Consider the following 17,675-nt stretch of genomic DNA (forward strand, 5'->3'; position numbering starts at 1 on the left):
CAAGTATAGGTTTCATATTAGCACGATCAAATGTTCTGGGATTCCCATTCTTCTCAGAGTCAGCCACAGTTTGTTATGATCCACACAGTCAAATGACTTTGCATAATCAATGAAACACAGATAGACATTCTTCTGGTAGTCTCTGCTTTCAGCTAAGATCCATCTAACATCAGCTACAGTATCCCTAGTATCAAGACCCCTTCTAAACCCAGCCTGGACTTCTAGCAATTCTCTGCTGATGTGCTGTTCCAGTCGTTTTTGGATAATCTTCAGTAGAATCTTGCTTGCATGTTAAATCAATGAGATTGTTCTGTAGTTTCCACACTAAGTTGGGTCATCCTTCTTTGGAATGGGAACAAATATAGATCTCTTCCAGTCAGTTGGCCAAGTGGCTGTTCTCCAGATTTCTTGGCACAGCTTGGTGAGCATGTCCACAGCAGCAGACAAAAAATTCAATCAAGAAATGGGCAAAAAATATAAGCAATTATTTGCCCAAGCGCCATTCAGATGAACATGAATATGTCTCACCGTCTTGGCCTCTGGACAGGGATGGAGCGAGGAACACACTGGTTGCTCTTCCTTAAGACAGAATTCTTTGTTCTTTTATCCGTTCTTTTTTCAGTCCGTAGGCTAAACAGTACTCTTCTCAATTCAAAGTCATTGATGCTTCATCCATCTTACTTATTCATTGTCCATTTTTCTCCAGATACAGTTAAAAATACTATGATTTTTGTCCAGGTACATCTTAGTATTTAAATTCGTATCTTTGTTCTTTTGCAATTTTGAAAAACCCCTAAAAGCAGATAAGATTCAAAATGCAATACATCTTTGGATTTATTTCCTCTTGCTGCAATGGATGTTGACTTTGAATACAAGCAAAAGGAAATTGCCACCAAGATGTATGTGCAGCTTCAATCTTTTCTCCATCTACTGTGGTGTTGCCTATTGGTCTAATGGGGAGGAGTTGGATTTCTTTGTATTAAGATGTAATCTATAACTCAGCTTGTTGATGTTTCTTTAAACCTGATGTCACGTTCTTCTTTATATAGTCTGCTGTTGTTAGGTGCTATGAAGTTGAGTATCAAGTTGCCATCAGAGTGACCCTATGAACAGCCATCCTGAAACTTGTCCTATCTTTTGTCATCCTCTTTGTCTCTGACATACTTGAGCTCAATGCAGAAATCAGTGTCTATGTATCTTATTGCAGGTCTTCCTCCCTTTTGCTCACCCTCGTCTTTCCAAGCATAGTGCTCCTTTCCAAGGAAGAGCCTTGCTAGATGTTCAGAGTATGAAAGACAAGTCTTCTTCGTCTTTGCCTCCAAGGAGCACTCTGGCTACATTATTTGAAAGACATGTCTGTTCTTTTGGCAGTCCTTGAGGTATTCTATACTCTTCTCCAGCACCACAACTCAAAGGCACTAGCACTTCAAATTATTTGCTCAGTATTCAAGGACCTGAAGTGCTTGCTGCAGAGGGTCAAGGATTGAAGCCTTCAATATGTATTAAGGCTCAATATCACGAAGACAAAGATTCTCACCACTGGACCAATTGGCAGAATCAGGATGGATGGTGAGGAGATTGAGACTGTTAACAACTTTCGTTTGCTTGGCTCCACAGTCAACACTCTTGGCATCAGCAACCAGGAAATTAAAAGATGTATTGTGATGGAAAAGTCTGCTGTTTTGGACCTCTCCAGGGTACTGAAGAGCAATTGTGTCACTTTGGAGACTAAGATGCACCTGATACAGGCCATTGTATTTGCAATTACTTGCTATGCATCGGAGAGCTGGACAATGACTAAGGAGGACTGAAGGAGAATTGATGCCTTTGAGCTGTGGTGCTGAAGAAGAGTATTGAATGTACCATGGACTACTAAGAAAACAAACAGGTTCCCTGTAGAAGGTTAAACCAATCTGCTTGTTGGAGGCAAGGATTCTGAGGCTTCATCTGACATACTTTGGACATGTTTTGAGGAGAGACCGGTCCTTGGAGAAGGACATCATGCTTGGGAGGGTGGAGGGAGAATGCAGAAGGGGAAGATCCTCTATGAAGTGGATTGATTCAGTGACTGGGGTTATCAGGGTGGGTGTGTCAGAGACAGTGAGATTGGCACAGGACAGAGCAGGGCTTAGGGCTGTTATACATAGGGTCACTATGAGTCGCAAGCAACTTGACGGCACATAACAACAACAACAACAACATTTGAATTTAATAGATTATTGTTGTTGTTATGTGTCATCAAGTCTATTATTACTCATAGTGAGCCTATGAACAGAAGATATGACCATTGCCCTCATGTATCTCCCTCATGGTTTCGATGTGCCCATGCTACAGTTACTATGTTAGTCTATCTTTTTTGGAGTTCTTCCTCCAATTTTCTGTCCTTCCATCTTTCCAAGCATTATATCTATTTCCACGGGCTTGTACTTGTACTTGTACTTCCTGATAAGTCTAAAATATATGAGACAACGTTTCACCATCCTTGCTTCCAGAGGGCAGTACGATTGTACTATTCTAAAACGTTTTCTTTTTTTTTTTTACTTTTGGTAGTCCATAAGACACTTGGTGCCCTTCACCATACCACAACCCCCAAAATAGCTGAGTCTTCGGTAATCTTTATTCACTGTTCAAATTTAGATGCCTAGGAAGTAACTGAAAAGACTATGACACGGATTAGGCATAAATAAGTCTTTAAACTGACATTGTCGTTCTTTTGGGTTTTGGAGACGTTTTTGACAGGATATTCCCAGTACAACCCCGGTTTTGATTTCTTGATTGTTGTAATCAAGAGTGTTGATTGTGAATATAAGTATAAGCAAATTGCTGAGAACTTCAATATATTCTATGTTATGAACTATTTTCTTTTAGAGTAACTTTGACCTGGAAGGCAGGCCTTCTTTGATCACACAGACCCTTTGGGCTCTACAGACTGTGGCACTTGGGCCTTGTGTAAGTCACCAGCATCAAAGATTCAGCAAAAACTTCCCTGTGACCTTAATTTCACACCTGGGACATCGCTTCATCATGCCAGCTGTGACATTTAGCTGTAAAACTTCAACATCCTCCCAGGAGCATATCCTGCCACATCGACACCAGCTTCAACTGGATCTGGTAACATGATATTTGCATGCATGATTTGCTATTAGAGGTAAAACACTAATCTGTGAGTGTGTTGTATTTGTTGTTTATTTATTTTGCTAATTAGTATAGGACATGTCTGTCAGCTGTAATAAGGCAACTTTTGAGCTGCTATGTGCTGAAAGCTACGTCCCTAGTGTGTCAATGACTAAAGGATCACCCAATGTGGACAGATTTAATAGATCTCCTAGATTAAAACAGACTAGCAAGCAGGATTGACCATCCACTTTTTTTAAAAAAAAAATTTATTGTGTGTGTGTGTGTGCTGTCAAAAAGGATCTGACTGGTACAGGAGGAGATTGCCTCTCCTTCTCCAGCAGAGCATCTGATGGATTTGAACTGCACACCTCTGGGATTGCAGTGCAGCTGACCATCCACTTCTTAAATAGCAGGTCTCTGAAAACCTTATGAACTTTGGAGAGACATGGATAGTTACAGTATTAGAGGTAGAGAGCCCAGATTGGAAGTCATTCAGAATGAAGAGAAACAACTGTAGATGTTTTTAATAGTTGGAACCTAAAATGTATGGAGTATAAATTTTGGAAAAACTAGAAGTTGTGAAAAAAAATCAACATTCTAAAAATTGAGATAGACTAGTTTTGGCCAGTTTGAACCAAGAAAGGCTGCACACATGGTATACTAATGCTGAGAGGAGGCGGAGGAGGAAGAGGAAGAAGAATAGTATTGCATTCATAGTAAAAAAAATACAATTTCAATTCTATTCTGAAGTGCAATGTTTTGAGAACTATATTGTTCATACACATGCAAGGAATAACTATTTATTAATTCAACTATATGCTCCTCTACCTAAAGTGAAAAGGGAGGAAATTGATGATTTTTACCAAATCTTTCAATTCAAAATTAATCAAACATGTAATGAAGATGTGTTAATGGTAACCGGTGACTAGAATGCAAAAGTTGAAAACAATGAAGAAAGAATGGTAGTTGCAAAGTACAGACTTGGTGACAGAAAGGAGACCAGAAATAGAAAGATCAACATATCTAGGCTCAATGATTTATTCATTACAAATAGTAAAAAAAACACCAAACACCAAAACCAAAAAATACTAATGACAACTTCACACACAAACCTTACCTGATGGACTTCATAGGAATCAGATGACTATATCTGTGGAAGGAATCCTTGGTGAAGCTCAGTATTTGAAGTCAAAACCAGGCCAGAGCTGTGGAACAGACCATTGATTATTCATGTGAAAGTTCAAATTGAAGCCTAAAAATGTCAACAAGATGATGAGAACCAAAGTATGAACTTGAGTTCATCCCATCCAAAGTTAAATATCATATTAAGGATAGTTTTGAAGTATTGAATATCAATGACCAAGGAACAGGTGAGTTATGGGATCACATCAAGAATATTACCCAGTAAAAGAACAAAGGTCACTAAAAAGACAGGAGTAAAGAACCACTGCAATGGGTGGCAGACTCTGAAAAATGGGTGTTGTTGTTAAGTGATGTCAGGTTGAGTAGGCTTCATAGCAACTCTGTGAACAAAAATTCCACTATAGCATCGAAAAAGGAAAAAAAAACAAACAAAAACAAAAAAGAGTGAGAAAAGATGCTGACATAAAAGAGCTGAACAGATTTCAAAGGGCAGCTTGAGAAGACAAAGCACAATATTAGAATGGAATGCACAAGGAGCCGGAATTAGAGAATAAAAATGGAAGAACTCACTCTGTGTTTCTCAAGTTGGAAAAACAAATTTAAACCTTGATTCACAATATTAAAGGATGCTATGGGTACTATGTTCTTTTTGTTGTTGTTATTGTTTTAATATTCATAACTTCAAATCTATTCTTTTTTTTACAAAGGTTTTGGATTTCCATTCATTCATTGCCACAATTTTCTCCCTGCCCACCCCTCCCCACCAGCTCGCTTCCCCCTCTGAAGAGAGAGAGAGAAAAAAAATTCCTTCATTAGTATACAATTTCTTAAATGGCTCAAGAAGCATAAAACAAAACAAAACAAAAACCCCAAACCATAGTGGATGGGAATGATTATATGAAACACAATGTGAATGAAGAATAGTGTGTTAAGCAATTTATGCAAACTTTGTTAGCAAATCAGTATTATTGTTATGTGCCAAGTGCCTGCAACTCCTAGTGACCCTGTGTACAGCAGCTCTGAAGCCTTTCCCAACCTGAGCCAGTCTCATTGACTCTGACATGCCCACCCCTATTGCCCTAGTTACTGTTTTAATCCATCTCATTCAGGATCTTCTTTCTTCTCCTAGACTGTCCCCTCATCCTTCCAATTATGATGTCCTTCTCCAAGGACGGGTCCCTCCTGACCACCTGTCCAAAGTATGTTAGACAGAGTTTCAAAATCCTAGCCTCTGGAGAAACTTGGTTTCACCTTCTCGAAGATAGATCTATTTGTTTTCTTAGCAGTCCATGTTATGTTCAAGACTTTCCTCCAGTACCACAACTCAAAGGCATCGATTGTTTTTCTGTCATCCTTCTTCATTGTTCAGTTCTTTTCCACATGGCAAGTAATTGAGAAGACTCTGGCCTAGATCAGGCACATCTTAGTCTCTAGACTGACATCATTGCTTCTCAGTACTCTGGAGAAGTTCCTGACAGCAGATGTCCCTAGTGCAATTTGTCTTTTGATTTCATGAATGCTGGTGCCAAGAGTGTTGATTGTGGAGCCAAACAAACTAATTGATGACAATCTCAATCTCTTCTCCATCTGTCATACTGGTGCTCATTGGCCCAGTGGTGAGAGTCTTTGTTTCTTGATGCTGAGCTTCAGTTCATATTGAAAACTATAGTACTTGACCTTCTGCAACAAGTACTTCAGGCCCTCTTCAGTTTCAACAAGCAAGATTGTGACATCTGCATAACACAGGTTGTTGATGAGTCTTCTTCCAATCCTGATGCCACATTCCTCCTCATAAAGCCCAGCCTCCTGAATGATCTCTTTTGCATTTAGATTGAGAAGCTATGGAGACAGGATGTATCCTTAACACACTCCTTTCATGATTTTGAAACATGTAGTGCTTGCTTGCTCTGTTCTGAGGACTGCTTCCTGGTTTGAGTATAGATTTTGTATTAACAGGGAAGGAATACACACAGAATCTCTTTGCCAAAAAGAGTTGTCTACCACTGCAAAATTTTTGGAAGAATCATATAAACAAGAGGTAATGATGAAGGAAGAAGTTGAAGCTTCACTGAAGACATTGCCAAAATAAAAGATAGATAGATGGATGGATAGATAGATAGATAGATAGATAGATAGATAGATAGATAGATAGATAAAAAATAAGGCTTTTGGAATTGATAGAATACCAATTGACATGTTTATGACATAAGTTTATAACAAGAAATTTTAAGGATTGTTGACTGGAAAGGTCCATATTTGTTCCCATTCCAAGAAAAGGGAATGTGGGCATTATTGAATGATCTCGCCAATATTACAGAAAATTAAAATACTGCTGTAGATAATTTAAAAATGGCTAACAATGCATAGACAAAGAATTGCCAAAATTTCAAGTAGGATTTAGAAGAGGTTGTACGCTTAAAGGAAGGAATACCTGAAGAATGTCTGTTTATAATTTATTGACTATGCAAAAGCATTTGTTTGGGTGGATCCTAAAATAATTGTGACTAACATTAGGAAAAATGGAAATCTCAGAACACTTAATTGTGCTCAAGGAAAAACTATAATTAGACCAAGAGGCTGTTACATGAACAAAGCAAAGGAACACTATATGGATTAAATTTAAGAAAGATGTGTGTCAGGGTGTATTGTCTCTCCACACATATTCAATCTGCATGCTGAGCAAATTATTTGAGAAGTTGGCACTTTTTTTGGCATTCTTGAAAAATAATACTGCCTCAGGATAGGAGGAAACACATCAATAATTTAAGTTATGACAATAACACCACCTTGCTTGCTGAAAAGTGAGGAGGACTTGAAATGTTCACTGTAGAAGATCAAAGATAACAGTGTTCAATATGGATTGCATCTCAACATCAAGAAAATGAAAATTCTCACTGCTAGATCTAAAGACAGTATCACGGTAGATGGATAAATGATTGATCATTTCAATGATCTCTTCTTATTTTCCACAATCAACACTTGGTATCAGCAGTCAGGAGATGAGAAGTATTGCACTGGGAAAACCTTCAGTCAGAGAGCTCTGCAAATTACTGAGGAGCAATGATGTTAGTTTGAGGATTAAAATGCTCCTGATTTATGCCATGGTCTTTTCAATCACTTGCTATGTATCTGAGAGCTGGACAATGAATGAGGATGACAGGAAAACAATTGAGGTCTTTGAGCTGTGGTGATGGAGAAGAGCAATGTACATCTCATGGATGGCCAAGAGAACGATTAGATACGTCTTGGAGATGGTGCACCTGGAGTGCTCTTTGGAGGCAAGAACGATGAATCTTAACCTCATATACTTTGGACATATTGCTAGGAGGTGCTATTCCTTGGAGAGGGACATGATGTTGGGAAGGATGGAGGGTCAATGAAGGAAAGGAAGACCCTCAACCAGGTGGATGGACAGGATGACTGCTGCAATGGGCTCTTATGTGTCAGGGAGTGCGAGGATAGTGCAGGACAGGACTGGGTTCATAGGGTCACTATGAGTTGTACTTGACTTGATGGCACCTAACAACAAACAACAACAACCAAAGAACTAGAAGTCTCTTTCATAAGAAAGGTAGGCAGGGTGTTTCTTAGTGACAAGGATGGTGAAGATTCATCTCACATACTTTGGCAACACTTAACAGGAATGGCCAATCTTTGGAAAAAGACATTGCATTTGGCAACCTAGGAAGCCATCTGTTAAAATGAGGAGAGCTTCAAAATGGAAGGACTCTAGGTGATTGAAGCACCGCTTGGAAGAGAATTATTTATCATCTTTTGAAGCCAGAATCACTTTTTATTCTGTGCATTCAGAATTTAACCTCTGTCATGTATAAACTATCTACTATGTTATTGGTGTTCATTTGTTAAAGCTTCAACGCCCTAGCAAATACCATGGGTTAAGTCTATGGGATTTCTTGTGATCCGATGATAAAGTTGGCAATGAAGTGGACATCAGGAATAGAAAGGTTTATTGTAGAGAAACTAACTTGGTTTTTATGAGGGCCATAAAAGGTTAAGGAGATAATGCCTTACAAGTATTAATGGTATAAATCTGGAGGGACACTACAATATTTTTCTGTTATTTGGAATAAAAACACTTTATTCACTATAATATATGTTCCATGATAAAACATATCATGATAGGGAACAGTTTTTAAAAATGCTCGATGCATTTTTGAAAAGAGAAATAGGCTTTATTTTTTAAATATTCTGACTCTTTTAACACGCTAATAGACATCAGAAATTTCCAAGCCATGACTGGAATATATAATATGTTTCAAATTCATTTCACCATAAAATACTTTATCAGACAATGTATCAAGGGAATATCAAGTTGGAAAAATCTAATTTTAGAAGAAAATTGGAGTTTAATAGTGGGATTGATTCTATCAGTTACATTTCTTAGACTCTTAGAATTCCTTCTTTTTTCACAACAGCAACAACAATAAGCTGCTATGGTATTGTGTGTTTTATTGCCTCTTACAATGTAATAGAAGTTGAATAAGTAGTAATTGCTAGTATTAGTAGAAATACTGGCAGCAAAGATGTTATAATTCATCTGAATAAGATGTCAATGACAGAAAATGAAAGCCTCATCGTTTCTTGTGTGTTTTCATAGAAGACAAAGAAAAAGAAATGCTACTATTAAAATATGGCAATGCTATCAATTGCTTCATTCAATTTCAGAAATATTGAAAAAAATGAACGTCTTAAAATTGATAAAAAGTAGTTTGAATAGAGCTAGAAGTTGTTAGGGAAATGCTAACAGAATAAAGTTACAGCAGAATAAATTGCAGGCACTTTGGACAAAGACTGTTTTACAATATGCAGTCTCACTAGTTCACGTGAAGTATCTCAAGAGTTAAACATTATTAGCTATTATATATACAGTAAACTAACTTCATAATTAAAAAGGATAATCAAATATCTTCTCAAGAGTACTGAAGAGCAACAACGTCAGGCTGGATACTAAGATGTGCCTGATCTAGGCTATAGTCTTTGCAATTACGTGCTATGCATCAGAGAGTTGGACAGTGAATAGGGATGATAGAGAGAATTGACGCCTTTGAGCTGTGGTCCTGGAGAAGAGTGTTGAATATACCATGGACGGCTAGGGAGAACAAACAGGTTTGTCCTGGAGAGGGTGAAGCCAGAATGTTCCCTGGAGTCAAGGATTCTGAAGCTTCGCCTGGCATATTTTGGGCATGTTGCAAGGAGGGACTGGTCCTTGGAGAGGGACATCATGTTTGGCAGAGTGATGATGGCGCAGGAGAGGAAGACCCTTGATGAGATGGATCGATTCTGTGACTGGAGTGGTGGGAATGAGTGCGTTTGAGATGGCGAAGCTGATACAGGATAGAACGGTGTGTAGGGCTCTTGTACATAGGGTCACTATGAGTTGCAATCGACTCTATGGCACCTAACAACAACAACAACAACAACAATTATCCTATATCAACAGATATCATAAGTGAATATGGCAAGCAAAATTAAAATCCTGAGGTTTTTATCATAAAACAAATTGCTGTTCAGTCAAATCAGATTTTTGTATGCCTAGAGGAAGAGTAGAGCTTTCCCATAGGGCTGCAGAGACAGGAAAATCGATAGTTGCAAAATGCCGCCTCTTTCTTCCAAGGAATGGATGGCGGGCTTGAATCACCAATGGTTCTGGTTAGCAATGGCTACTGAACAACTGACCTCCTTCAGCACTGGTGATGGCAATCGTGAGCAAACATCACTTGTTCTTATTTCTTTAATTTGATTACGTTTCTTGTAATTCAGCTAAAGTTTATCGAACCAATCAGTTTTCTATTCAACGGATCACACACATTTCGTTTCAATTAGTGCGTTTTCCACCATGTAAAAGCACTCAGCTGACAGCCACGCCTGCCACACAAGTGTTTCCTGTTTAGGTTTCGCTCTTCCTGCAATTCCTGCCTTGTTCACTTTGTCCTTGGAAATTCTGACCCTTTGGTCTCATGCAGTTGACTACTCTAGGGAAAGCCTATCTTTTTAGTGTTAGAAATATGGGAAGTTCCATTCTAAGTGTGACGAGTTGTTCTGAGCCATTGTCCGAGGGATTCTTCCTGTTGCCAACGTATCAGTAAGTCTGGTCTTTTTCTGAATTTGAATTTTAATACACACATTTCTCCCATTCTATCTAGGCCTTTCTATTGTTTTCTCTTTCAAATCTGCCAACAGTAGTAGCCTGGAACCCTCTGTTTCTTCTGGTCTTTGGGTCATTGAAGCTGTCTTTTGCATTTATCATTAGTCATTGGCACTAGATGTTAACATGTATCTTTTATTTATTTCCTTTGTTCTTTGTTTGGTTGACCAAGGAATTTTCTTCCAATTTCTTGGTACATATGAGTAAAATACCTGTTCAACTAAGTGTTTGTTATCAGAATCGTCGCTGCCTCATAGTGACCCCAAGTCATTGTTTCAATCACGCTAAAAAACTCTTCTTGTTAAGAGCCTTCCTTTCTTTAGATGACCTTTTGCTTTTCCAGGAATACTCTCTTTTTTAAGGACAAGCCCTTTCAGATGGTACGCACAAAATACATGCGGCAAGGTCTTAAATCATCCTTCCGTAGCGGAGATCTATATGTGTGTCATATCCTAAAAAAGTAAAACCCTCAAAATGTGGACATTATCAAATAGTACCACTAATATCACATGTAAGCAAGTTCTTGGTGGAAATAAGTGAGGGGGGAAATGGAGTAGTATATCAGCATGGACCATCCAGGTATTTACATAAGATTCAGAAAAATAGGCACCAGGGATGGAAAAAAGAATTATCAACAGGCTATGCTCTGAAAACCCTATGTACAACAGAACACACATATTGGCACAGGATAGAGCAGGGTTTAGGGCTGTTGTACATAGGGTCGCTATGAGTCACAAACAACTCGAAGGCACATAACAACAACAACAACATGTTATGCAGATGGTACAACCTTGCTGACTAAAGGTTCAGGGTATTTGTGTTTACTGATTAAGCTTTAAGGTTTGAAGCACTTAATGATAAACAAAGTCTTCAGTATTGATCACACATCTACAAAAAGACAAAACAAGAGGTAATCAAGATGAGTGAGGGGCGCTCAGTGTACACAGAGTGAAATGTGACCTTTTAACTTGGGATCCTGCACTAGGAAGATGCTTGACTGTAGAAAGACACATGGAGATAGATTCCCAAGGAATTCTGGCCTCCAGATGCTGAAGGAAACAAAAATTTTTCTTCTAAAATGAGGAGACCCTGATTTGAACTTGTTGTTGTTGTTGTAGTTGATTGCCATTGAGTTGAGCACAACTCATAGTGACTCTGTGAACAAAAGATCTAATGCCTTTCCATAACTATCGTCGTTTCGTCCAAACCATTACAGCACTTGATACCCCATGGCACAAGGTTCAACATCACAGCAAACCCAGGTTTCTTCGTATAGCACATTGACAAAGAGCGACGTAGAAAGTGGAAGAATATTCCTCCAGAATAGTCTCACTTAGCAGTAGTTAAAGAAGCAGGAGTGGCATCCACTTCCTAAAGAACTTGCCTCCAGAAACTCTATGAACTTTGGTAAGTACGGACAGTTGTAGAGAGGTTTCAGGCCTTTTGTTCATAGAGTCACTCCGAAACATACCCTAGACTGCCAAAAGGACAGACGTATATGTCGTGGAGGTACTGCCGGAATACCCATGGGAACAGAGAAGATGAAACTTAGACTCATATGCTCACCATATTGTGAGGGGATCTCATTTCCTGGAAAAGGGACACTATACTAAAAACAAAACAAAACAAAACCCGAAAACAAACCCAAAACAAAACAAAATAAAAAAAAAAACCAACCCAAAAAATAAAACAAAAAAACCACAACACCCCAAAACCCCCACCAAAATAAAACCTCAAAAACAACAACAACCAAAACAGAAGCTTGGTGAAAAAGAATAAGAACCTCAATGAGCTGCATTGGCACGATGATTGCATTTGACTGAAATACAGTGGTGATATTAAAATACACAGCTTGAGCACATTATATGATATTTTATATATTCAATATTCATGGGGCTGTTTGGAGTCATGAGCACCTCAATTACACCTAAGAATCTAAAAAAAAAAAAACTCCCCACATCTATGTATTCTGAAATTCATATCCTTTTGTTATTGTTATTGTTACGTGCCCTGGAGTAACTTGTGACTCATAGTGATCCTATGTGAAACAGCCATCAACCCTGCTCTATCCTGAGCCAACCTTAGTGTCTCTGACATACCTACCCTCAATACTCTAGTTACTGAGGCATTCCATCTTATCCAGGTCTTCCTCTCTTGTTCTATCTATCCACTCTTCCAAGCAGATGTCCCTCTCCAGTGCCATTATGATGTATTATGTTCATGGTGAGTGTCTTTCTAGATCCACAAAACAAACTTATCTCTGCTTTCTGCTAAAAGCCACCTGATGTTACCAATTACATCTCTCATTCTATGTTCTGATAATGTGCAATATGCTAATTTTAATTGTTGTTATGTGAGGTAGAGTTACCTCTGACTCATAGTGACCCTATGTACAATAGCCTTAAACCCTGTTCTATCTTGTGCCAATCTTACTGTCTCCAACACACCTATCTCCATTACTCCAGAGACTGAATCAATCCATCGCATCAAGGGTCATCTTCTGCACTGTCCTTCTACCCTTCCAAGCATGATATCCCTCTTCAAGGACTGATTCTGCCTTGCAACATGCCCAAAGTATGTAAGATGGAGCTTCATAATCCTTACATCTAAGGAATCCTGGCTTCACCCTCTCCAGGACGAACCTGTTCATTCTCTTAGCAGTCCATTGTATATTCAATGTTCTTCTCCAGCACCACAGCTCAAAGGCATCAACTCTCCTTCTATCCTCCTTCATCATTGTCCAGCTCTCTGATGCATAGCAAGTAATTGCAAAGACCATGGCCTGTATCAGGCGTACCTTAGTCTCCAGACTTACATCGTTGCTCTTCAGTACTTGGGAGAGGTCTCCGACAGCAGACTTTCCCGATGCGCTTTATCTTTTAATTTCCTGGCTGCTGGTATCAAAAGCATTGATTTTAGAGTCAAGCAAACTAAAGCTGTCAATAAGCTCAATCTCTTCACTATTTATCACGATGTGGCCAATCAGCCCAATGGTGAAAATCTTTGTTTTCTTGATGTTAAGTTTTAGTCCATACTGAAGGCTGCACACCTTCACCTTCTGCAGCAAGCGCTTCAGATCCTCCTCAGTTTCAGCAAGCAGGGCTGTGTCATCTGCAAAACAGATTGTTAATGAGTCGACCTCCAATCCAGATGCCACACTTCTCCTCATAGGGTCTTGCCTCCTAGATAATCTGTTCTGCACATATATTGAAAAGATATGGAAATAAGACACATCCTTGACACACCCTCTTCCCAATTTTGAACCATGCAGTGTTTTCTTGCTCTATTCTAACAACTACCTCCTGGTCCAAGTATAGATTTCGCATAAGCACAATCAACTGTTCTGGGACTCCAATTCTTCTCAGTGAGCCACAGTTTTTTGTGATCCACACAGTCAAATGTCTTTGCATAGTCAATGGAACACAGATAGACATTCCTCTGGTACTCTGCTTTCAGCCAAGATCCATATGACATTAGATGTCTCTAGAGCCACAGCTTCTTCTAAATCTAGCCTACACTTCAGTTGATGTACTGTTCCAGTTGTTTTTGGATAATCTTCAGCAGAATCTTGCTTGCATGTGATATCAATGATACTGTTCAATAATTTCCACATGATGTCAGATCACCTTTCTTTGGAATGGGAACATATATAAATCTCTTCTAGTCAGTTGGCCAAGTGGTTGTTCTCTAGATTTCTTGGCACAACTTAGTGAGCACATCCAGCACAGCATCTGTTTGTTGAAATATGTCAATTGGTATGCCATCAACTCCTGAAGCCTTGTTTTTTTGCCAGTTCTTTCAGAGCAGCTTGAACTGCTTCTTTCATCACCACAGGCTCTTGCTCATACGTTCTTTCACGAAATTCTTCTGTGTCCACCAATTCCTTTTGGTACGATGACTCTGTATATGCTTTCCATCTTCTTTGAATGCTTCCTGGATCTTTAGTCTGTCCAAAGCATTCTTAAGTATTACCACTCGAGGTTTTAATTTGTTCTTCAGTTCCTTCAGCTTAAGAAATGCTAGGACTGAGAAAAACTGGATAAATTATGTTTACTGCATTGAAGCCGATGAGGGAGAGAATAGTTTAAAATGAATATATTTTAGGGCATTATTATTATTTTAAGAGTCCAGAATGAGGGCTGTAGAGTGGAATATATGTGGGGTGGGGGTGGGGATGTGCAGGGTGAAGGAGGGGATTGTATACAAATGAAGGAGTTTGTCTTTTGCTTTTCCAGGAGAGGAGCGAACTGAGGGTGGGAGTGGGGGTGAAGTTGGTGGGGAGAAAAGTGCAACAATGAATGGAATTCCAAAATCTCTGTAGACGTTCATTGAAATTAATAATAAGAAGAAAAATATTTAAAATTAAAAAAAGAAATGCTGGGCAAGTTCGGACCTTTTGATTTTCTGACTCTAGCTCCTTGCACATTTCATTGTAATACTTTACTTTGTCTTCCTGTGTTACCCTCTGGTATCTTCTGTTCAGCTCCCTAGTATGAATAACATTTTGATATTTTGTTGTGTCAATTTCAACTTACGGTGATTCCAGGAATAATCGAGCAAAACTTTGCTGTGTCCTCTACTCCCCTGATGATTTCTTCCATGCTTTGCCCATTATCCACATTATCCCCACTGGACCAATTAGCAACACCATAATAGGTGGTGAAATGATGGACACTATCAACATCATCTTACTTGAATCCACAGTAAATATACCTGGGGCCAGCAGTCAGGAGATCAAAAGACATATTGCACTGGTAAACTGTGCAATCAGGGACATCTCCAAATTACTGAGGAGCAGTGATCTTAATTTGAGGACAAATGTGCACCTGATTCAGACCATAATCTTTGCAATTACTTGCTATGTTGCTGAAAGTTGGACAAGGAATAAGGACGTTGTTGTTGTTGTTGTTGTTGTTGTTGTTGTTGTTGTGTGCCATTGAGTCACTTGAGACTCATAGTGACCCTATGTACAACAGCTCTGAACTCTGCTATATTTTGAGCCAAACTTATTGTTTCTTGCACACCCTAATTACTCTAGTCACTGACTCAACTCATATCACCCAGAGTCTTCCTCCCTTGCACTGTCCCTCCACCCTGCTAAGCATGATGTCCCGGTCAAGGACTGGTCTCTCCTTGCAACATGACCAAATTATGTCAGATGAAGCCTCCAAATCCTTGCCACTAAGGAGCAGCCTGGTTTCAACCACTCCAGGATGAACCTGTTTGTTCTCTTAGCAGCTCCTGATATATTCAATACTCTTCTCCAGCAACAGCTCAAAGGCATCAATTTTCCTTCTATCATCTCTAGTCATTTTCTAGATTTCTGACGCATAGTAAGTAATTGTGAAGACTACGTCCCAGATCAGCCACACCTTAGTCTTCAGACTGATATTGTTGCTCTTCAGTCCTTCGAGAGGTCCCTGATGATAGACTTTCCTAATGCAATTTGTCTTTTGATTTCCTGGCTGCTGGTATCAAGAGTGTTGATTGTGAAATCAAGCAAACTAGAGCTGTTAACAATCTCAATCTCTTCACTATCCATCATGATGTTACCAATTGGCCCAGTGGTGAGCATCTTTGGGGTCTTTTATGTTGAGCTTCAATCTATATTTAAGGCTGCAGTCCTAGGGAGCTCTGGTGGCCTAGTGGCAAGATCCTGCACTACAATCCTGAAGGGTGCATGCCTTGATCTTCTGCAGCAAATGCCTCAGGCCCTCCTCAATTTTGGCAAGCAACGTTGTGTCCCCTGCATAATTCAAGTAGTGATTGAGTCTTCTTCCAATCCTGATGCCACATTCCTTTTCGTAGATGACAGAGAAAACATTAAACTGTGATGCTGGAGAAGTGTATTGAATATCCCATGAACTATCAAAAGAATAATCAGATAATTCTTAGAGCAGATGCAACCAGAGGGATCCTTGGGGGTGAGGATAGATAGGCTTCATCTCACATTCTTGGGGCGTTTTGTTATGAAAAGGTATTCCCTGGAGAAGAATATCATGCTTGGTAGTCGGAGTGGACAGCATAAGAGATGAAGATAGTCAACCAGGTGGATTGAGATAGTCAAGCAATGGATTTGAGTATGTCAGAGATTGTGAGGATGGCACAGGGTGGGACAAGGTGCAGATCTGTTGTTCATAGATAGGTTTGCTATGAGTTTCATTTGACTCGATGGCCCCTAACAATAATATTCATTTACTAGTCAGTCCTTATATTAAGGATCTTCCTCTCTCTCATTGGCATACTACTTTTCCAAGCAGTTTCTTCAAAGTGATCAAATCATTATTATGAAAGCAATTGCTTTCTAGAGCTTAGATACTTTTAGAGGGAGAGGAATCATTTAACAACTAAATTACTTTCTTAAGTTGCATTTAATGGCATTATATAGACAAAAAGATACTATTTAAATATTCCTTCTAATCTCTGGAGAAGTTAATAGATTTCACTTTAACAAAGTTTCTAAAAGTCGCGATTATAATAGCAGTTGTCTAACAAACTTATTTTCTCAATAAAATCACAGATAAAAAGGGAACTTAATAATGTTTAAGAATTATCAATATTCAGAAAAAACAGAAGCTGCTTAAAAGGGAACATCTCCTATTCTTTTCATTTCTGTCTATTTCTTCTTTTTTCTATACTAGCTTGTTTTTAATCCTACTGAAAAACTCAAAATCTGGGCAAAGCAATGCATTTGCTCTGTTAATTTAATCCTGTATTTTGATGCTGACAATCTTACATTCAGTGCTGAAATTTTAGTACAGTGAAAGTACAAATAAACTGTTCAATGTCTTCATCATCAGTGCTGTATTTCATGCTGGAAAAATGAACAGTTGAGTAGGAAATTGGTATAAAAGTCTTAAAATAATTTTGAAAATATGTATCATTATAATAACATCTTACTAAGGCATTTCTGGAACTCTATTTGAAAGAATTGTTTCTAAATATGGAAATGGCTTTATATTGAAAAGCATTTAGTGGTTATTTATTAGTACCTACCAATATGAAACAAGTTAAAGTACAAAAAAAAATTGGAACGTTTAAGCAAATTAAAGTATGCATACTCAATTGTTGTTGTTGTTATGTGCCGTCGAGTCGCGTGCAACTCATAGCGACCCTGTGTACAACAGCCCTAAACTCCGCTCTGTCCTGTGTCAGTCGCACTGTCTCTGACACTCCCATCCCAATTATCCCAGTCACTGAATCAATCCACCTCATAGAGGGCCTTCCTCTCCTGCGCTGTCCCTCCACC

Source organism: Elephantulus edwardii, unplaced genomic scaffold (genome assembly GCF_000299155.1).
Source record: "Elephantulus edwardii isolate Elephantulus edwardi_28Jun2011 unplaced genomic scaffold, EleEdw1.0 scaffold00035, whole genome shotgun sequence".
Lineage (NCBI taxonomy): Eukaryota > Metazoa > Chordata > Mammalia > Macroscelidea > Macroscelididae > Elephantulus > Elephantulus edwardii.